General features: G+C 41.5%; 1 long non-coding RNA gene across 1 annotated transcript in view; it reads left to right on the forward strand.

The window, feature by feature from the left end:
* Positions 1-23,005, forward strand: part of LOC128096175 (uncharacterized) — a 93,804-nt gene that overhangs the window by 23,643 nt on the left and 47,156 nt on the right. The window contains exon 3 of the long non-coding RNA XR_008213555.1: positions 22,082-22,233. This is a non-coding gene — a long non-coding RNA (uncharacterized LOC128096175). The remainder of the gene's footprint in view (positions 1-22,081; positions 22,234-23,005) is intronic.

Below are 23,005 nucleotides of genomic sequence, written 5' to 3' on the forward strand. Positions count from 1 at the left end.
CATATTCAGTAGATGCTGTATGCCACTGTTTGGGTGGGACTTAGGAACTCCAAGTGAAGTAGAAAAGAGTCATTTTCTTCAGTGACAACTATTTTCAAACCCCAGCCGTCCAGTGTGATGAGGCAAAGGTGTGGGAGCATGGAAGAGCTGGGAGGCTTGGAGATTTAACTTGAAATGTCTTTGAGGCATTCAAGTAAAGCCAATCTTGAGGGAGTTGAAGTGGCAGGCTGCATGATGAAGCAAATAGTCTAAGTGGTCGCCTAGCCCGGAAATGTACATACTTTGTTAAAGTCGTGGCTTTGAAGAGAATCATGAGGACACAATGAAAATAGGTCAGCATCCGGGGGAGCAGTAATAGTTACAGAAACCAGAGAAGGGAATGCAGGTAGGGGAGAGCCGGGAAAGAAACGATCTGTGGAGGAGAGGAGAGCACCACAAAACTCCCAGTGGTGTGCAGCGCTCCAAAGTCGTTGCTGATGTTCTTGAGATCATCTCAGGAGAAGTCCTAGGGGAAGTCATGAAACTTGAGGAAGAAGGAAAAGAAAATAGAAACAGGTTCTGGTATTACAAAGAAAATATTAGCCGGGCAGGGTAGTTCATGTTTGTAATCCTTGCACTCAGGCTGAGGCAGGGGAATGAGAGCTCAAGGGTGATCTGGGCTCCTTGGTGAATGGGCTGCACGGGGAACCTTGTTTCAATTAAAACAACTAGTGAAAAAGATGTGATCGTGCTTACATCTAATCCTTTTGGGAGGCAGAAGCAGGCGAATCGGGAGTTCAAGTTCATCCTCAGCTACAAATGGAGTAAAGGTTTGAGGTGCACCTGAGAGCTGTATGAGAGGCTGTCTCAGAAAACCAAAACAAATCTGTAAAACAAGCAAAAATACCAAACAAATGCACACATTGATGGGAAAATCCAGTGATTCATGCATCAGCTTTGACGGGAGCTTTGACAAAGGCCGGCAAGCAGTCATCATGCTTGGCTCTGCAAACATTTTCTCCCCTTCAAATGAGGGTTCATGGGTCAAACACTGGGAAGTCGACGAAGAGTGTGATGTGAACTGACACTAGGTAGTTATTAGGTGCAGGGTTCATTGTTTCTGTGATTTATTTAACTTCCACAAAACCTGTTATAGAGGTTATTTTTAGTTTGAGATTCACAGGAGTAACAGTAGTGACATGTAACTTTCGTATCACATGGTGAACTCACTATCACCACCTTGCTTTGATGTTACAGCCTTGGGAGGACCTTTCATTTTTCTCTTGCTTATAGATTTTCGAGGTTTTGAAGAACCACAAGCCCCCCGCTGTCTGTGATCTACTTGAATACTTCTTCAGGGTTCTATCCCCATGGCCCTAGTCTGTGTCTGCTGCTATGATGAAGATGAAATGGCAGCCTTACTTTATCAAGAAGAATGGATACTTCACCCACAGTTGCAGAAGCTGTCAAGCATGGCACCAGTATCAGATGAGCTCTGGTGAGGCCCTCATGGCTTATGAAATCAGAGTGGCAGGGGCCTATGTGGGAAGAGCTTCTTTCTTTGCTAGACAGAAAGTCAGAGAGGAATGGGGATCAAACAATCCCTTCTGAAGGCACATCCGCAGTGACCTCAGGACCTTCTACTTGGGTTCACTTAGTGGAGGTCCACATCACCCCAACATCACACTTCATCTACCTGAAACCTATGATGATTTTCTTCCAAGTGAAAAGGTATCTCTGAACACTGAGTTTAAACCATTTACCCTGTATTTATATTCCCACTGTTGTGTCTGGTTGAACTGTATGAAAGTCCTGTTTCTTTAAGTCAGAAAAATTCACTATCAGCAATTCCATGAAGGCTTCAGGTGATTACCAGAACTTTGCCATGAACAGAATGCTCGTTTTTTCCACAAATGCCTTGGTGTTAGGGGGTGGAGTGCATGTTAGGAGGTGGATCCCTCGTGAGTGGATCCCTTGTGAGTGGATCCCTCGTGAGTGGAATTAGTGCCCTTCTCAGAGGCATGAGAGAGCTTGGCCCCGTCTCTGCTCTCTGCTTTGTGGAGTTGCTGTACCTGCAGCCTAGAGAGGGGCCCACTCCAGGGTCTGATCACACTGGCCCTATAGACTCATAGAGGAGATGGAAAGGGAACATCAACTCTTCATATTTTTCTTTGATTTAATTAATATTTATGTACTTTTGTGTATTTTGTTTTTACTTTAAAATTTATACTATTTATATATTAGTAAGCTCAGGCTACCATTTTATTATTTAGGACATGCATTTACTTTTATGTAACAGGAACCCCAAATGGCATCAATTAAGTGAAACTTGTTTAAAGTCCTCTATTATTTAGAGGGTACAAATATCTATAAGGCTGAATTTTCACTGAAAGGTTTTTGAGGGAGAAACTATCAAGAGTTCTTCGCCACCTACATGTGGCAGCTCCAGGCACTTTAACTAGGTCTCTGAGTTGCCGAATAACATTTCCTTATACAAATTCATATCTGGAGCTCCACTTCAATCCATTTCAATTTCTTAAGCAGCATACGAACAAATACTACATTAACTTTAAATATCAAAAGCATGCATTCATGTTGACAAAAAATATTAATATCAAATCATATAGCCTAAATGCCTACTTTGTATTTGGTTTAAGAATTCGTTTACATACTCTCTTATTTCCTAGAGGCTTAAACGTTTACATCAGAAAGTATATTGTGTGTTACACTTTAAAATCAAGCTATTCGATTTTAAAAGTTCACCAAATGCTTAGAGAATGCTAATACCACCTTTATATGGCTCTGGAATGGAACGAAGGAGCCTCACAGTGAAAGCTCATTTGAATTCAAATCCTCTTATGCTTGAAGAGCTTGTGAAACAGGGAAGCAAACCTCTAGCTCATGAACCTGTAGGGACAAGCCACACCAAGCCACGGTACCCACCTGCTCTTGCAAGCCTCATTGCAGGACACCACTACATCCGAGCTGCTGGCTTGCAGAGTTCCAGACGTTTAACCTTCAGTCTCTCTTCAACAGCTGTACTCATTATTGAAATTATTTTCTAGCCTATGAAAAAGTCTGACTTAAATATACTCATCATAACTAACACTTTTAATCTACTTCCAACTGACAATCCCTCAGGAAAAAATTCAATATCATTCCTAAGATCAACTTTGTAGTAGGACTATTTTGGGGGGAACAAACAATATCTTTCTGTTCTTTTTTCATCTAGAAGAACAGAAATGAAAAGATTGGAAGATTCAAAAATAAAGATACATTTTTGTTTTCTTCTTTAAAATTCATGAGAAAAACTTGGAAAGATGAGCATATTATTGGCTCAACATGGGCGGCCACATGATGAAAAACAAGGCGTGCTACTCCATCAGAAGACAATGGTTGCATAGGGGTCAGTAGTTTTGCTGGGAAAGTCTTAAGGATTGTAAGGATACACTGTGAAAGTGTATAATCCCAGCTACCATCTAAAGTAACTTGCTAAGGGAAGGCAGGAAGTGACAGTCTGTTGGAGACTACAGCCTTTTGAAGGTATGGAAATGGAGTTTTATACAGAATTTGATATTCTGAGGAAACTACCAAAATTGTGGGGATGCTGGGGGATGTCTTTCTGTATGCTTTGAGTATGTGTGGCTCCCATTGGATAATAAATAAAGCTGCATTTGGTCTATGACAGGGCAGGATAAGGTTAGGCAGTACATTCAAACTGAAGTGGAGAGGAAGAAGGACGGAGTCAGAGGAGACGCCAGCCCTCTGCCCAAGGAGCAACAAGATGCCAGCCGACTGCTAACGCCACAGCCACGTGGCAACATATAAATTAATAAAAGTGGGTTGGGTTAAGATATAAGAGCTAGCTAACAAGAAGCCTGACTCATAGGCCATACAGTTTGTAAATAATATAAGCCTCTGTGTGTTTACTTGGGACCAAGCAGCTGCAGGACGCGGGTGGGAGACATTTGTCTGGGCAGGACTGGAGAAACTTCCAGCTACATTTTGGCACCACTTGCTAAGATCAGTCCACATGAGTCTATTTAATGGGTAACAGGGATTTTTTAAGATATAAATTGAGGAAATACACTCACAAATACAGAACCAAGTAAACAGCTGAAGTCATCCTCTGTTCTGACCAGGAACAAATCCACCTGGTGGTTCTCAGACCAGGAAGCAGGCAGCAGTGAGAAGGGGTTCATGACCCTTCTCTCTTTCTGTTTAAGAGGTCATGTACAATGGCAAGAAGCATCACCTCCTTGGGGCTCCATAGCCCAAAGTCATGAGTGGAGCAAATACCACTACATGGGGACTCAGGAGAAGCCTTGGGGGTAGGCCCTATTCATTGACACTTCTTGAATGGAGGAGTGGGGATGCAGCAAGGTGAAATAAGAGGCTTCAAAAGCACAAAGGGTGAGCTGGGGAGGGCAGGCCCATGCTTTTACACCGATGACCTTGTCATGGAGTTGCCTGGTCATATGGTTCAATCTCCATTACTGGAGACAGAAAAAGTGTAAGAGCTAAGAGTGGCCTTGAGAGCCATAGTTTCTATTACCATATTGATGATGGTAAAATTGTACCTCAGAGAAATGCAATTGCTACTATAATTGGGATTTGAACTGCGGGATTCTGTTTCTTGTTTTGGAGAAAATTTTATGTTTGTCATTACCTGTATGGTCTCATTATTTTATTACTATGGTACTATTGTAACACAAGAAATACTGTTGATGCATGCAAATGCACACAATGAACATGGTCATCATTATCATCTCAATTGCCTTACTAAGCATTTGAAAAATAACTTCTGTAGTCACTCCAGACAGAAGCTGTAGATCCTATAGAAGACCAGGTTCTAGAAGTTGAAGCCTTTCAGATGGGCTTAATCATTATCCAGTTTCTGGCCTCAATTTCTTTGGTGAAAAAACGACTGTTGACATTCCTCCACAGGTCTCAGGTGCAGAGCATAGTTTCTTGTTTTGTTTTCACTTATTAATTTAGGGTTTCTTTCTTTCTTTTTTTTTAGCACTCTATTCACTCTATTGGATGATTCATAGAAAGTTGGGGCTGCCACTCTCCTTTATAAGCAAGAGGCTGTGGTGATGTATTGTGTCCCCCAATATAGTGCCCCCTAATAAAATTTATCTGAGGATCAGAGGGCCACTATATTAACATAGAAGTCAGGCAATGGTAGCACACGCCTTTAATACTGTCACTCAGGAGGCAGGGATCTCTCTGGATCTCTGTGAGTTCAAGGCCACACTGGGAATAGAGCCAGGCGTGGTGGCACATATCTAAAATTCCAACACTAGTTAACCATGGAGGTCTGCAGGTCTGTACAGACAGACAGGAAATGACAGTGCTGGGCAGGAAGAGGAAGTGATGTAGCTGGACAGGAGAGCAAATGAGATAGCAGAACAGAAAGACATATGGGCGTGGGTATACAGGAAGTAGCTCTCTTTAGAGACTGAGATGTCAGTGAGGTGAGGTTAGCTTATGGCTTTTCCTATTTCTCTGATCTCTCAGGTTTTTGTCCCTATATCTGGCTCTGGGTTTTTATTTAATAAGACCTGTTAAGATTCATGTTACAGGAGGCCATGTGTGATAGCTCAGTCCTGGAATCTCCCTGCTCTCCTCTGTAGACCACCCCCATTGATATGTGCCATCAGTAGGGACCCTACAGCAGACCTGTGGTGAACAGTGCAATGATGCTCTTACCAGCAGTGGTACCTAGCTTCCAGGACTAGTCCAGCCAGTGGTAGCTCTTCTTGGGTCCTGGTGGTAGACCCTTCCTGAGGCTGTTTCAGCTGCCAGCCAGAGCCTCTGAAGAGAGGCAACTGTGCTGGAGTTTTCCATGTCCCAAACTCAGTCAAGCTCCCTCAGCAAAAGGCTACTCTCCATCATTCTTTCTAAAGGCACATCATGTCCTGGTGTCCTGGTTCCAACAGGATCTGGCAGTGTTTTTCAATATGTGGGCTTCAGATGCTTAACAAGTCAGGGATTATTGCAGGAACAAGTGAGTCATCATCTAGGCTGAATACACAACATTGACAGTTGTGTGACATCTACAGTGTGCCAAGCCTATCTCATGGGCACAGCACTGGTATAGCAGATTCAGGCTTCAAGTGGGATCTGAACTTAGTCCTTCATGTTTGCATAGTGTCTTAGTTACATTCCTGCCGCGATGACAAAATACTCTAAAAAATCAGAAAGGGCCTCTTTTGTCTATAATTTTAGGTTAGAGTCTGTTGTTTCTCAGAAGTCACTGGGCAGGAACTTGAGGTAGCTGGTCATAGTGCATCTTCAGGCAACCGGAGATTGATAAATATTTGTGCTCAACTCACTTTGTCCTTTTACTATAGGTCTGGATGTGAGTCCAGGGAATTGTGTTACCCATGGTGGGCAGGTCTTCCGACTTCAATGAATCTACTCAAGGTAATGCTTCACAAGCATGCCCAGAAGCTAGCCTAGTCAAGTTAATCCCTCACAGGTGTATCCCAGAGGTTTGTCTCCTAGGTGTTAAGTTGACAATACTAACCATCCCAGGTAACAAGTGATTTCCTTACCCATTAGCCAAATAGTTTTTAAGAACTCTCTCAAGAGCCAGCATTCGAGGTCATATCTCAGCGGTGGAATGCTTCCCGCATATGCACAGGTCTGTGGTTTCAATCCCCAGCACCGCAATGAGTAAACAAATGACTGCTCAAAACTTCAAAATACGTAGTTTGGGACCCTGTGAGCTATCGGAACACGTTGTTCCTGTCAATGCTTTAACAGGATTAGACCCTAACTGAGACTTTCGGTGACATTGAGGCTGCCAGTTCTCCCACGTTCAGAAAAGAAACAAAAAAAAGGTAAAATTCATTTCATTTATTTATTCATCCATTCATTACATTTGTATTGGCCCCTCCCCGGAACTGAGTTAGGAACTGCAGGGATAGACCTAAGAAGGGTGTTTGTCAAGCAAGGCTTGGTGGTTCGTGCCTGTAATCCCATCAAAGGAGAAGCTTAAGTGGGAGGATTCCTGGAAGTCTGAGGCTAGCCTGGCCTTAAAGGAAGTTCGAGGGTAGCTTAGGCTACAGAGTGAGATTCTGCTGCAAGATAAAAGAAATGGAGTCCATCAGTTGCGAGAAAATGTGACTCCTGACCAGTTACTTTACCTGTGAAATTCTTTGTATTTGTAGTCCAGCTCACTCAAAATAAATTCATTTAGCAAATACACAGTAAATAACTATATATATCGTTTTACCCTAGGGAGCTGGCAGGCTCTACTTGGTCTGCTCCCCAAGTACCTTAGACACCGCAGCTATTCCTAAGATCTTTAAATAGACTTTCTCATACGTCTCTGCTTGGGCAAGAAGTGGAGACTGAAAGAAATTTCCTCTAAAAGCTCTTTAATTCTCTTGATGGTAAAGAAAAGGTATGATTAATAGAATTTTGAGAAACACTCCTTTAAATACTGAGGGAAGAGTCAGGAGAAAGAAGGAACAGGAAGAGTTCAGGAGCTTTGTTTCCCTGGAAGTCAATCTCATGAGAGCCTCCCTGCTCTCACCTCACCTCAGACAGAAGATGGAGTTGGCCACTGCTCTGGTGTGGATGTCAGTTTCTCAGTGTTTGTCTTCCTTCTCCCAACACTATAGCAACCTGAAGCCCTATAGCAGGCCGGTACATCTTGCCTGGCATTGTCCTGGATCCTCACTCTCATGCCTCTGTCTGCCTTACCTTTCACTTAGCGATTACTCTACCCAGTCTAACCGTCTTTGACTTATCCAACAAAGGATTGTCAATCATTGTTCCTGGACTTGGAAATAAATAATGAATGAGCAGAGACAGTAACTAAAACAACAAACTGAGGAAATCACCCCAGAGTTTTAGATACTAGCAGATATCAAAGGCAAGTGAGCTAGATTGTCCCCTCGCTACCATGGTAGGCTCCTCTTTCCAGTAACTATCTGTTCAGTTTCCAGGTCCTGATCTACACTGTCTGCTGTCCCACTGCAGTGAAAGGCACTTTCCCTTACAGATATTAATAAAGTGAATAAGACAGACTAAGCACCTAGGGCACCATAAAGTCAGAGATCAAAATAGGATGAGGTTTGTAAAGGTTCAGAGGGCGATAAACACACATCTGAAGTTTAGTCAAAGAGAGGAGCCTGGAGCAGCAGCCTGTGTGTGAAGCCACAGCAGCAGTGATCTCCTGTTGAAAGGCTACTTAGGTCTCAGGCTGTGTGTCAAAATCCCTGCAATTTTGGCCAATCAGGAGGCAGGATCACAAAGCCTGCCTTATTTTCACTGGGTAACAGAAACATAGCCTCACTCACTCCAGAGGCTTCTCTTTCTCTTTAAACAGTTATGCTTATTTGGACGATTCATTGGATTAGGAAGCCTAGGTCCATCCTCCAGGAGTTCCTGCTTGGTGGTTCTAGTTCTGTGTTTTAGCCCAAACAAGTTCAATTCATTTTCTGTAGGCTTTAATGCTGGGCCAGAGGTGAGAACCTCAGCCAGCTCTGAATTTGGGTGTGGAATTCCACACTGATTGACCAGTGGCCTCAGTGCCAGGAACCAAGGGGAAAGTGACTAAAAGCTTCAATGAGATGTTAGGTCACAGTTGAAGGGTCAATTCAAAGAGAGCTGAGCAGAGATCATTGAGGAGGAGACAGGGAGAGGCATTTGGAGCAAATGGTGGAGCACCAATGACCTGAGTTTTGAGGATGGGAGGAAAGGAGAACAGCAGGATTGACATGGTGAACACTCCAGTCTTCCCACTCAGCCGCAGCTCAGCCAGAGGTGCCAAAGGTCAGCCCTGGAGAGTAATGAGACTATCTAAGCATTGTATGAGACTAGGTACATGGGATGGTGGACAGACAAGGGAGGTGTTCTGGAGCTGGATAGCCTGCGCCTGGAATCTTCTATTTAATCTCTGCTACATGGAGAACAGGGGAATGGATATTACATTATATGGCAGAAGGAACTACACGACAACCTGGGATCCTTCTTGGGGGAGTGCAGCAATCTTAGCGACTACACAATACACAATTGCATTGTAGCTAAGGAACCTCCCCTGACAGGTGATATTCCAGCTACTACTGAAAGCTTGATTTTCTAATAGACTAACAAAAGTTGCAGGAAAGGCACATTAACAAATATTTAAAAGAACCCTGAATTCATAGTATTTTTTCCAGATTAAGAGGAGTACAGAATCTTTCGCTTCCTTTGTGTGGGGCTAGATATCCAGTTCTCTGGTGCCAATCCCCACTCTGATATACTATTTGGAAACTGGAAAAATGTGTGCCTTGGCAGCATGAAAACTTCACAAAACAAGCATTTTCTTCACCAAAGAAAAACTGTTTAAAGGAGATGACATGAAAATCGTTGGGCCTCAAAACATAGCCGTAAATGGAGAAAGTTGGTGCACATATACATCAAAACATCCAAGAAAAGCAGAATGCACATCCTCACCAAGAGTCACACAGAACATTCATCAAGATATACCATATACTGTCACCTTGTAAAATGCCTCAATAATTAATTTTATTTGTATATAATATATAATATAATGTAATATAATATAATATATATTTATAATATACTCAGGTAACACAAAGTGTGTCTTCTGACCACAATGGAATTAAATTAGAAATCAATGACAGAAAGATTTATGAAAAAAATCTGTAAACTTATGGCCAACATCAACACTTCTCAATAATCCATAGGTTGAAAAGCCAAAAGGGACATAAGAAAATATTTTTAACCAGTTGAAATGAAAACACAGCACATCAAAATTTGTGGGATGCCTTTAAAGCAATTCTTTAGGAAAGAAATTGATAATACTAAGGTGTTTATGTTGGAAAAGATAGGATATTTTGAATCAATAGAAAGGGCATGGAACTAAATGCTCTGGATTTGCCGCTTTTTGAATGTAAAGCCAATACATGTGACCATGGGGTAAAAGGTGGAAAAAAAACTTTCTTACCTGCATAAGAAGAATGCTGGGCTCATTCTCCAAGCAGCACCTCTCCCTAAGCAAGGAAGCAAAGAGGTTTTATTATAGAATCTCATTCAGGCAGGAAAGACTTGTCAATGTATGCAGAGGTTGGCACATTCCTGAGCATCCATAGTTCAGGGTCATCCTCCATACATCACACATTTAAAAAAAATGGCAAATGGGCACACCCATGGGTGGAGGACTTGGAATGATAAGTCAGATTATACTAAGCTGTTTTTTATTCTATGTCACTGAGGAGAGAGCTTGGGGGAGTGAGGAGCCACATGCTTTCGCTTTAAACTGGTTCATGGTGCTTTCTTCCAAAAGTCCTTCTCTGAAACAGACTAACTTTGAAGCTGGGTGGAGTGGTGCCTGCACTCCCAGCACTTGGGACACTGAGACAGGAATTACAAGTTAAGGCTAGCCCAGGCCATATAGTGAGACCTTGTTTCAAAGGAACCAAACCAATTCAAACCAAGCAACCAAAACCAGCCTTGAAATGACAGCTATTGAAAATGCCAGCAACGTTTTCCTTGTAAGTATAGACTCTTTCCTCTGAAAGTGCCTACCTAGAAGCTGACACATGTAAAACTGCCAAAACTTGTTTTTCTTGAATATGGAATTGATAGTATCTGTTACTGTGTTTAGTTAGCATATGTGCTGATTAGTTTTTAACTGTCAACTTGACAAACCTTGAGTCATTTGGGAAAAGGATATTAATTGAGGAATTCCCTAAATCAGGCTGACATGTGGGCATGTCTGTAGGGGATTGTCTTGATTGTTAATTGAGGGGGGAGGACCCGCTCTGGATGTGGGCAGCACCATCTCATTGGCTGGGCCCTGGACTGTTGAAGAGTGAAGAAAGCTAGCTGAGCAGAAGCAAGCTGGCAGCATGGATACACTCCTCTCTGCCCTGGACTGTGGATGTGATATGACCAGCTGTCTCAAACTCCTGCCTCTGTGACTTTGCTCCGACGATAGACCATTACCTGGAATTGTATGCAGAATAAGCCTTTCCTCCCTAAGTTGCTTTTGGTCAGGGTGTCTTATCACAACAGAAGTGAAACTAGATCAGCACAATGGGCTTCGTTACAGCTTTTGTACACACGTGTGTACTATTGTACCTTAGCCATATTTACCTCCCCATTCTCTCCTGCCCATCCTCCCTTACTGGTCCCTAAAAGTCACATTCTGCTTTCATGGCATAAACATACACTTCCCTCCTCCTTCTCTTCTCTTTCCTCCCTGAATCTAGATTCCAACAGGAGAGAAAATATGTGATGTTCTGCCTGACTGTCCCTTAGTACCTTCTCTTGTTCTCCCTCTCCTCCATTGAGAACTCTCCCTGACTCCTGGCTCTCTGTCTACTTTCTTGTAATTCATGTGTATATGTGAATGACACATGTTTCCACATATAAGAAAATATGCAATATTTATCTTTCTGAGTCTGGCTTCCTTCACTGTATGTGTTGATCTCCACTTTCATCCACTTTTCTGAAAGAAACATAATTTTGTTCTTTTTTATGTAAGTTGAACAAAGGTCCAGCATATGTGTCTCACATTTCCTTTTTCCAGTCGCTGGCTGATGGGTATCTAAGCAGGTTCTACTTCTTAGCTCTTATGAACAGTGAAATAAATAAACATGGCTGTGCAAGTATCTCTGTGGTATGTTGATGTAGAGTCCTTTGGTTGTATACTCAGGTGTATAATGGTTGAGTCATGTGATGGTTTTAATACTTCATTTTATTTTGAGTGTGTGTGTGTGTGTGTGTGTGTGTGTGTGTGTGTGTGGTGTGTATGTGATGTGTGACTGGATGGGGTGATGTGTACCTGTAGTGATAGCACTGGTGTGTCAGTCTAGCCAAATTGCCAAGCTCCAGGTTTATTGAGAGTCCCTGTTTCAAACAATAAGGTGAAGAATGATTGGAGAGGACATTGGATGTTGACCTCTGGCCTACACACTTTCATATTCATCTACAAGAACACATGAATGTGTGTACATACATACACAGTAATGTACACACACATATGAACATGTATACACAATAGACATATACACACTTATGTACACATTTACACAAACACGTACCTGAATATATGTACACAAACATACAATTATATGTACATACACATGAACATGTAAGCATAACATACACATACATGAGCTCATGTCCACACACACATGAACATGTACACACACGTTCGCATGCATCTTATATTCACATACACACAAACATGTGATCACACATACAACACTCATGTGCACACACACATGAACATAGATGCACACATATACACATAATTACACACAACAATTTATTCCTAAGTATCTTACAAGGTGCCATACATATGATTTTGGTGGCTTTTGAAGTTAACATGGTTCAAAAGATATACAGAATGAGCTTTTGCTTACTTTTCTCTATTTTTTTTATTTTGCAAATAAGGGTGATTATATATGCTTACAAGTAAGAAGGAGTGCTGATTGGATACAAATGGGTTAATAAAGATCAAAGGAGTTCTTGCTATATGTAGATCTCAGTCAGGTTAAGGGATGTATTCTGACACTAAAAATGACTGCAAGCTTGCTTTTGGATTTTGTTTTTCAGTAAAGCATATGTTTAAAGATGATAAAAGAGAGGTAAATTATCAACTTGAATTCCTAACAGTTTGAATGGCTCTAACAAGTGATGCTGGTGTGGTGCAGCAGTGGAGAGGGTCTGCGTAGAAACAGAGTCTCACGCCATCAGCTCACCCTTCCACACTGCATGCTGACTCTCCAGCATACGAGCCTGTAGTCAGGATGGCTGTCTGGGTCCTCTTGCCTTTGGTGCTCAGTACATGCTCAACAGAAAGGCAGCTGGCTCCTCCTCCTCCTCCTCCTCCTCCTCCTCCTCCTCCTCCTCCTCGCCATCATCATCATCATCTTCCTCCTCTTCTCAGAAAGTCTCCTTGACAAGCCTCCTAAATAAAAGGGAAGTAATGTCAACAGACAAAAATTTTCCTTTTGCTGATCTTCAGCCCTGGCTGTGTATGAGTATTACCTGAAGAGAGATTCAAGACACAATGGGCCCCACCCTGAGCAATTAAATCAGAATCCCCAGACATGCTCCCTGGGGCATCAGGTTGTTCCTGTTTGTTTGCTCTTTGTTTTACCCTTAGGAATAGTCTACTGGGAAGCCCCTGGAGACCAATGCTGGGTGCAGATCCCTGGGGTCTTTGGATGGGAAGCCAGCACTTGGTATGACTGGAAAAACCTAGTGAGGGCCTTTGTTTAATCTCCTGCTATTGCATTTTCCTGAAAGACCAGATTCTCATTGGTTCTGCACAGGTCATGGCAGTTATGAGAAGATTTGTCCTATAATTAAGAATAAAATGAGACTTAATTTCTGTAGGAAATTATATTGTACTGTATGGCAAATTACACTTTTCACTGGGAAATTATGAAATAAGAATATGGCATTGGCTAGAATCATGTGATGTTTAATTCTTTAAATTATATAATTAAAAGATAATTAGCCAAATAGGTAATAATTTGGCTAATTGCAATGATGAAATGATTGCTTCCATAATGAAAATTACTTTTCACCATAGTCAATGATATAAAATATTTTCTAAACACCTAAGGGTATTTTGAACATTACATCATTTTGTGAGTGAGTGGCCTATACTTAAATGGCGGACTCCTTGTGACCAATTTGTTATTGTAACCATCAGTAAAGGTTGCTGGGTCAGCTAGGCAGGCAGGTGTTCCTAAGTGTTCCTAGGTGTTCCTGAGCTCCAGTAGGGCCAGGGAGGAAGAATGCATGCCTTGGGGTTCATAGTTGGTAGGCTAGGAAATGGCATAGGTTGGGGAGGGGAAGAGGGAGAGGGGATACATTAATGGATTTTGTGTGTGTGTGTGTGTGTGTGTGTGTGTGTGTGTGTGTGTGTGTGTGTATACAATGTCCTCCCTGAATGTATGTCTGCAGACCAGAAGAGGGCACCATATCTCATTACAGATGGTTGTGAGCCACCTTGTGGTTGCTGGGAATTGAACTCAGGACCTCTGGAAGAGCAGTCAGTGCTCTTAACCTCTGAGCCATCTCTCCAGCCCACATTAATGGATTTCTTAATTCCAGTTTCTTCATCTGTGAGCTACCAAACCATTTTAGAGACTGCTGCTACAGCATGGCATATAATTGTTCTTGAGGAAATGATAGTAATTATTTTTTAAAGTTTTTTTTTTTTTTAACACAATGTAAACCTTGTTGGCCTGGAACTCCCTGTGAAAATCCTCCTGCCTCAATCTCCCATGTGCTAGGATTTTAGGTGTGTGCCGTCATACCTGGATAAAGCCATATTTGCAAATTCCTTATACTATTTGTTGCCCTTTGACTAACCAGAGGGGAGACCTATGGTGAGCAGCGGACTGCACAGCATTGTCTAGGTTTCTGGATTTTGAAAGACTGCTCTGATTTTGAGATAAGAATGGTTGTTATCATTCCTGGAAGACACCAGGCACCTCAGAGCCATTCAAAGGTGTGGAGATCAGCAGCAGATCAGTTCCGTGGCAGATCCTCATGAATGTATCTTAAACAGGTATATTTCTCATGACGGAAGCATGGAAACTCCTATTTACTTGCTACATATAAATTAAGAATTATGATAACACCTTATCTAGTACTTAAATCGTGGCACAAGTATACAAGTATCTGCTCAAAGGATGCTCCTTACTCAGAGGTATTTAATGGATCCTATGGCTCCAGTCACCCACACTTTGTGCCCTCAGTCCTTCCTTACCTGTACTTGAATTCAGTTATCATCTACCCTGGCAGTCTCTTGGCACTGTTACCAGGGGTGGAGTTCCAGGCCCTTCCACTCTCTCTAGGTTCTTGGCCTCTTATTCAAAGAATTATAATAAATGTGCACACAGACTACAAAGCAGCAAGGAAACTTTGCCCCAAGTGGTTAGTAGAGATCAGAATGCACTGTCCAGAATGACAACAAGCCACATGCATGAGAGAGGAGAGCTCAAAGGCTCTGGCACTGATCTAGTACACTGGGACCAAGGCAGCTCTGATGAAATAAAGCATTTCACTGGGGGCTGGCTCACAGCTTCAGGGGCTTAGTCCATCGTCATCATGACGGGGACGTATATGGCACTGGAGCAGTAGCTGAGAGCTGTATTCTGATCCACAGGCAGAGAGAGAGAGAGAGACAAAGAAAGACAGAGAGAGGGGGAGAGAGAGATGGGGGAGAGACAGACCGGGGGAGAGACAGAGAGAGAAAGAGAGAGAGACGGAGAGAGAGACAGAGAGAGAAAGAGAGAGAGATAGATAGAGGGGGAGAGAGACAGAAAGAGAGAGAGAGACAGAGACAGAGAGAGCGAGCGTCGCTGGATCCTGGCATGGGCTTTTGAGATCTCAAAGCCCACGTTCATGTTCAGTGACACACTTCCTCCAGCGGGGCCATACCTACTCCAACAAGGCCACGTCTTCTAATCCTTGTAATCTTTTTAAACTTCAAACAGTTCCACTCCCTGGTGACCAAACATTCAAATACATAAGCCTCTGGGGTCCATTCCCATTCAATCCACCACAGGCCCCAGTTATTTGGAGGAGTTTGCTTGTTAAGGTACTTAGTGAAGGTGGTTCTCTAATTTGATTGGCAGGCTTGGATTATATAAGTCTTTGCTCACGGCACATGTCCTTTCCCATAATGCATTTGATGATAACCTTATGCATAGGCACCAGATGATAAATAGGGGCTTTTCTCTAAAAGTTCACTCAGAGGACACAGTTTGTCTTACTGCACATGTACCAGGAATTAGTTCAGGCCAGACGGGTCCCCCTACCCGTTCATGGATAAAACTGAGTATGTGTGCATGGAAACTGTCTTATGCTTGATGGTTGTTAAGGGAAGGAGAAATATATTTCATTGTGTAAAGCAGTGGTATGTTCAGTCTGATGCATGTAGGATCCCAGGTTGCCAACACGTTTCTAGAGATAGAAGGTGGGTGCATGCACAGCCCAAACTCAGTGGAATCCGAAGGTTTAGAGCCGTCTTGCTGGCCTCCAGTTGTTTGTGTTTAAATGAGTAAGATGCGCATAAAAGACAACCATGCTTGTAACAATGATTCAATGATGTATACTTTTAGTTTAGTTTTATTTTTTAACATTACCACCTAACCACGTGACCTGGGTTATTAGGGCAGTTCAATAGAGATGTATCCCTCTGGGTTAACAAAGAGAGGAAAAACATCATGGAAACATAAAATGTGTATACCTACCTTCCAGCAGCCTCTTGTGGTCAACTGTAATTGCAGTTTTCCACCTAAGGAGTCCTGGGAAATTAAGATGAAAAGAAAAGCTTGGGAAAAATCCCACAAAATAGATGGAAAATATGTAATTAATTATCTGACGGTCCAACAAATATCTGTTTCTTATGAAGCATTTGAGATCTGTTGTATGTCAGAATCATTTACATTTCTTTGGGAATATTCTGGCTGTCAGTGGAAGAGCACGTGATAAGGTATCTCTTGGCAGCATGAGGCTGGGAAAAGGATCCAAAGAGTTCATCTGGACTAGTGCTCAGTGTGAACCAGATGTCTGCCTCAACTGGTGTTTCCATCGCCTTAGAGCATCCTCTTTCATACTCCGCCCTTTCCTTCTCCCCTAAAGACAGGTACAAAGAAACAAAAGTGTGTAAAGACCTACTACAGTTTTTGTCTGTTTTATACTGTTTCACATGTCAATACCAAGAAGAGGCCACCAGCAATTTACTAAAAAATTTCCATATTTAAATATATATATATTTAGTATATATGTATGTATGTATGTATGTATGTATGTGTGTGTGTGTGTGTATGTATGAATATATGTATGTATGCATGTATATAAAAGAACTGGCTAATTTTTAGCAAGATTCGAAAGTCTTGAAAAGAAATTATAGGTAGGCAAGATGGTTCCATTGGTAAAAGCACTTGTCAGGCCAACCTGAGAACCTGACCTGAGTTGGATACTGGAACCCACACAAAGCGCTTAGATGTGGTAACTGGAGTCTGTAGTCTCAGGATTCCAGTCATGAGATGGGAGGTGTAGACAGAATGGGCAGGAAGCTCCAGTATGCTGTACAGCAGCAGAAATAATGAGAGACTGCTTGAAGGATAAGTAGAAAAAGAGAACCAGCTTCCCCACACTGTCCTCTGATCTACAAACGTGTGCCAAATGTGTTTGGCTAGGGTGGATGAGTTCTGAGAACTGGTGGTGGATCCTAGACACGGCAGGTCTAGCAATCACTAACATCAGACACTTAGAACTCAGTTCCCCAGAGATGGGGATTCTCACTCTGTCTGAGAAGGCAAGAGTTCAGGTTCATCTCTGATGTGTTCTGCATCTGCAAGAGACTTAGAGAGAAGAGATATTTTAGTATTTAAGATTTAATATTGCTATATTTTTGAAAATATTCATTTAAGCTTTAGCATTTATTACATCTTCCTTTAAATTTCTCTTACTATGAAGAAGGGAGGAGTGTGTGTGTGTGTGTGTGTGTGTGTGTGTGTGTGTGTGTGTGTGTTTGTGTGTGTTGGGGGCTACTTGGCATTATTAAGATACATTAACCAAAGTATGAACAGACCTGATCCAGCCCCCTTTCCAGCCAGTGTTGATCTGCCTTTTTTTTTTACCACCCTTCTGTCAAGATGTACACTTTGTCGACAAATGATCACACTTTGATATATTTTGTTGTTTTCCTTATTCATGTTTATGTTTATCCTTCCAGACATAAATGTGTCCCGGGGATATTGGTGGTGTGTTAAGAGGAAAGCAAGAGACTTGTGTAGGGAGAGACCACTTAATTAAATGAGAAACTTTATAGCACATGCTTATGCAAAAAGAAACCTCTAGGTTTGGGTGCCTCCTGAACAAATTGGGGCAAACCTAAATGTATTTCTCAGAGCCAAGATATCATGGTTATTTCCTCCCTCCCTTCCTCCCTCGTTCCCTCCCTCCCTCCCTTCCTTCCTTTCCTTTTCTTTTTTTTTTTAAAAAAAAACACAGAATGCATGTTACACACATATATCTGCAGTGCATAATGCTACAGATGCATAGGAAACAACTGATAGATTGACAAATTTAACACATGCCTGTTTTAGCATCCAGTAGAAATAACAAGTTTTGTATGTGGAGCTAAGAATTAAACCCAGAGTTTTATACATGCTAGGCAAGCACTCTACCACTGAGTTATTTCCTCAGCCCTAATTATAAAGTCTTAATATATTTTTTCAAGTTTGTTGATGCATAGAATTATAATGATAGACGTCCTCTGCTAGCAAAGCACACTTGCAATCAAGAATAAATTCTCATTCATACTTTATCCCTCAGAAACGCTAGTCACCGGAGCATGATGGATGCTGTGGTACCCTTCTAAGATTTCTCCATCAGTAGGAGACTTATTTCCCCAGCTGCCCAAGAGTTGGAGGCTGCTATGGTTCATAGCCAAGCTCCTGGGGAGGACTCAAAGTCTATGAGTAGTTCCAAGCTTTGATGCGTGCGACAGGACACTTCCAAGCTACTGTTGCGAGTTTATTGCTCACAATCAGCTTCTCTCCCTCCATCAAGGCTTGGCCACTTATATAATTCAAATACCAGGTATTTCTAAATGCAGTCCTCAGTAATCCTAGGGCATGAGCCTAACATGAGACAAAGATAGTTAACACTTTATTTTTAACATATTAGTTAAAAAATTTATATCTGCATTCTTAAGTGGGAAGGATCTTGCATATTCTTTTAAGTCCACATCACACCCTGGAACTAAAATTAATCTGTCTTCCTACAATGAGTTGAGGCGATACTTTCCCTGTGGCCTGGTAATATTTAAATCACACTGGAATTCTCTGTTCTTTAAAGATTAACCCCATCTGGTCTTCATTCCTTTTTCCACGATTCATTCCTTTTTCTTAATCATCACGCAGATGTCTTTGGTGATTGGTCATTTAAGTCATTTAGATTTTGGTAGGAAGTTGTTCACTTCCTCCGAGTTTTCAAGTTTGCAGCCATTGAACCGGAAGCCTCAATACCTGCTAGGTTTGGGGAACTCGTTGGTATCTGTGGGCTTGTTTCTTCATTCTAAATCCTGCACATTTTTTAAAAGTTGCCTCTCTTGTGTGCATTCTCTCTTTAATTAGGTTCATAGGGAGTTTATCGGCTTTATTGGTCTGGAAAAAAAAAGAAAGAAAAAAGAAAAAGAAAACTGGCCTTTGGATTTATTTGTTCTTTCTGCCTTGTTTTGGCTTTTCATTTTTAATGCACTAATTTCCATCTTTTACTGCAATTAATGCCATCTAGTTTATTTTAAGAGGTGAGTTCACTTTGAGTGTAGCTCATGTTGTTATAGTCTATGTTCTCCAGGATGTAATGTTACCTTTTATGCCTTTTGATTTATATAATAAATTTCCAAATGTTAAAACTTATAAGTTATACTTTTTCCCCCCAAAGTATGATTAAAGTAGACAACCTGAAAAAAACAACAACTATGTTTTCAGCAGAGCCAGGTGGGTCTCTGTGAGTTCCAGGATAGGCACCAAAGATACACAGAGAAACCTGTCTCAAAACCAAAACCAAACCAAACCAAAAAACAAAAAACAAAGAACTCTATGTTTTCTTCCTTCCAGCTTATAGTGCATTGAACTTTGCTTTTTGGCCAAATGCATGATTGATTTTGTATATGTGTCAGGAATTCACTTATTATTTACTAGAAGGGACGTAAGGGTCAGAATATATCTAATGAAAGAACTTAGTACTGATTTGTCTGCTGGATGTAGTCTACACTAGAAGAATTCTACTTAAGTCTCTTTCTGATCATATCTATTTTAATTCAAGTTCCCTACCCCATGTAAGTGTGTGTGTGTTCGAGCACACACCTGTGTATCTCCGTCTCTGAATAGGGTCTTGTATACAACCCAGGCTGGCCTCGAACTTGAGATCTTCCTCCCTTCACATCTCAAACATTGGGGTTACAGGTGCCTATCACCAGGCCTGGATGCTCTCCTTTCATTTCTGATCATAGTTTGCTTTATAGTTTTTACTGTCATGCTGGGCTGACTGTCCCCAATGTTTTGGGACTTGTGCCATCAAGGTTCACATCACTTACTCTTAGCATTTTTGTTCTTAGAAACTACTTGTCACCTACCATTGGAAATTCTTCATTCCCTGTACTCTGAAGGAGAAAGCTTCTCTTAGGCTATTGCCTGTTTTTGCTACACAGCAGTTGGAAAGAAATCATTGACAGCTGTCAGACTGGCAAGTAAAAGATACCTCAGGCTGCCTAGGTAAATTCCAGAAACCCTGGAATAAAAAAAAAAAATCTGGAGATTTGTTAATCTCCAGGAAGAAAAAAAAGCAATTAATATGCTTGTAAGATTGATAGTACATGATAAAAAGAAGAACCAATGGAGTTGGTTGATGTGTGGATAGAATGGAAAAATAGAGTAGACTACCTCCGTTAACAAATCACATGGATAGTAAGTTCATTAAACCGGAAAAATAAAACAGAAACAAGAAAGGATAGACAGGCAATAAGGGAGGGTAAAATGAAGTGTGTCAGTTGGCTTCCAAAATGACAAATAAAAGAAGAAAAAGGAGGAGGAGAAAGGGGGGATGGAAATATTATGCCAAGTGAGGCAGAACACACCTACACTCTTAGCACTTGGAAGATTAGAAGTTCAAGGTCATTCTCATGACATATGGAGTTCAAGGCACCCTGCCAAAAGCCACGATAAAACAAAACAAAAAAAAGGGACTAATTTCTTCCGTTAATAGTCACAGACTGCAAAACTAATTAAAAGATGAAGCCAAATTGTGGTGATAATGTGTTCCCCAATATATCGCGCACCCTAATAAACTTGTCTGGGGTCAGAGAACAGAACAGCCACTAGACAGACATAGAGGCCAGAAAATAGTGGCACTCACACCTTTAATCCTAGGATTCCAGAGGCAGAGATCTCTCTGGATCTCTGTGAGTTCAAAGCCACAATGGAAACAGCTAGGTGTGGTAACAAGAGCCTTTAATCCCAGGAAGTGATGGCAGAAAGGTATTTAAGGCATAAGGACGAGGAACCAGAGCCTGGTTAAACTCTTAGGCTTTTGAGCAGCATAGTTCAGCTGAGACCCATTTGGATGAGGACACAGAGGCTTCCAGTCTGAGGAAACAGGATCAGCTGAGGAACTGGCAAGGTGAGGTAGCTGTGGCTTGTTCTGCTTCTCTGATCTTTCATTGTTCACCCAATACCTGGCTCTGAGTTTGTTTTTATTAATAAGACCTTTTAAGATTTGTGCTACACCAAATCACAAACAACTTAGAACAAACTGGTGAAAACAGATTTAAAAACAAAAGGATAAACCAGGCATGGAGGTGTGCCCTTATAATCCTAGTACTGAGGATACTAACAAGGTAGCCTGGGCTACATAGCAAGACCCTATCTCCAACTAATAAAATCCAACTGACATTGATAGTATTAAAGGATAGCCAAAATATCAAACAAATGTACATGAAAAAGCAAGAGGGACATTAACATCGGAGACTGGTTTCAAGATAAAAGCATTGAAGAATAAATAAGGACCGTACATAACGATCAAAGACTCAATGTGATTGTGGTTGTTGCGTTTTGGAATGCTGAAAATCACCTAGACCAAAGATAAACACGAGAAAAGTGAAAGTATCCTAACCACAGATGGGAACGAAGGAAGAAAACGTGGTTGGCCATCCTAATAAAATCCGATTTTGAGCCTGTGGGCCAGCACTTGCCTGCTCGGTCTCTAGCCTGTAGAGCTTTCCTTCCTTCTGTTCTCAGTTTAATAATTCATTTCTCTCTCAGGGATTTCCTACTGCGTGTTATGTTTGCTAAGTTAATGCCCACACCCTCTTCCTAGTCTCACAATTTCACATGCCTGGACTTGGAGCTGGCTTTTTCTTCTTTTTGATAATGCAAAGATCAAACCCAGCACAGGATAAGCAAGTGCTCTTCAATGGCCTTGTCTCCAGCTATTAACCTTCTACAGCCTTTTAACACATTCTATGGCCTTTATAGTGGCCATCCTTTTAAATTCACAGCCTAAGTTGTTTCTTTCTGTCTAACCCTAACAGATATGGAAGTTGTGATGCTCCTGCCTCAACCTCCCAAGTGCTGGGATTTCGTGTCTGGTTTCTCACCTTTCTCTTGGAGCAGCTTATGATAGTGTGACAAATTTCAGATGCCCACAGTCAACCACCTGGATTGACAAAGCAGTAGCCAGAAGGTGGGCACATGAAGTACCAAAAGAAGCCTCCAGACTTTCAAATTTTTCCTATTTCCAACTTCAGGAAGAGGCGACTTGTTGGGTATGGCAGTAAATACTGGCAAGCTCAGGACTTGAGAGACAGATGCAAAGACAAGAGGTCAAAAGCTTGTGACCAGGAAAGGAACCATCTCAAAACACCAAAATAAGCAAATAAGTAAACAAATAAAATTCAAGTAAATAAAAACAAGTAAGACAAAATAATTCTAAAATATATATGTATGTATGAAGTATCATAATGAAATCTAGTATTTTGTACAATCAATTAATGCTAATAAAATGGGGAAGTAATTCTAAAATATAATTTAAAAATCTATGTAATAAGAACAGTGTTAATGATATAATTGCCAATAAAAAAGGAAGCACCAGGACTTGGTAAATTCATCCTGTGAGTTCTTATATTGGAGAGAGAAAATGCCTTGAGATGGAAATACTCACCTTTCCCCTGTGTGTGCTGGTCCCTGGGCCAAGCTCTTTCCAGTCTTCAGAGTTCTGACCTTTGTCCTTGAAGAGTCAACCAAATCTTGGGCTCTTGACCAGACCCAGGAAAGACTTCACATCATTCTGCATGGTGTGCTTCCAGAACCAAGGTCATGCTGACAGCCAAGCCCCACACTGAGTTAAATTGCATAAAAGGCATTAATTTTTATTAGAGTGAAAGAAAGAATATAGGCCATGTATAGTGGCACATATTTAGTCCCAGCATTTGGGAGGCAGAGGCAGAGGCAGAGGC

This window comes from Peromyscus californicus, unplaced genomic scaffold, assembly GCF_007827085.1.
Source record: "Peromyscus californicus insignis strain IS unplaced genomic scaffold, ASM782708v3 Scaffold_11__1_contigs__length_118956290, whole genome shotgun sequence".
Lineage (NCBI taxonomy): Eukaryota > Metazoa > Chordata > Mammalia > Rodentia > Cricetidae > Peromyscus > Peromyscus californicus.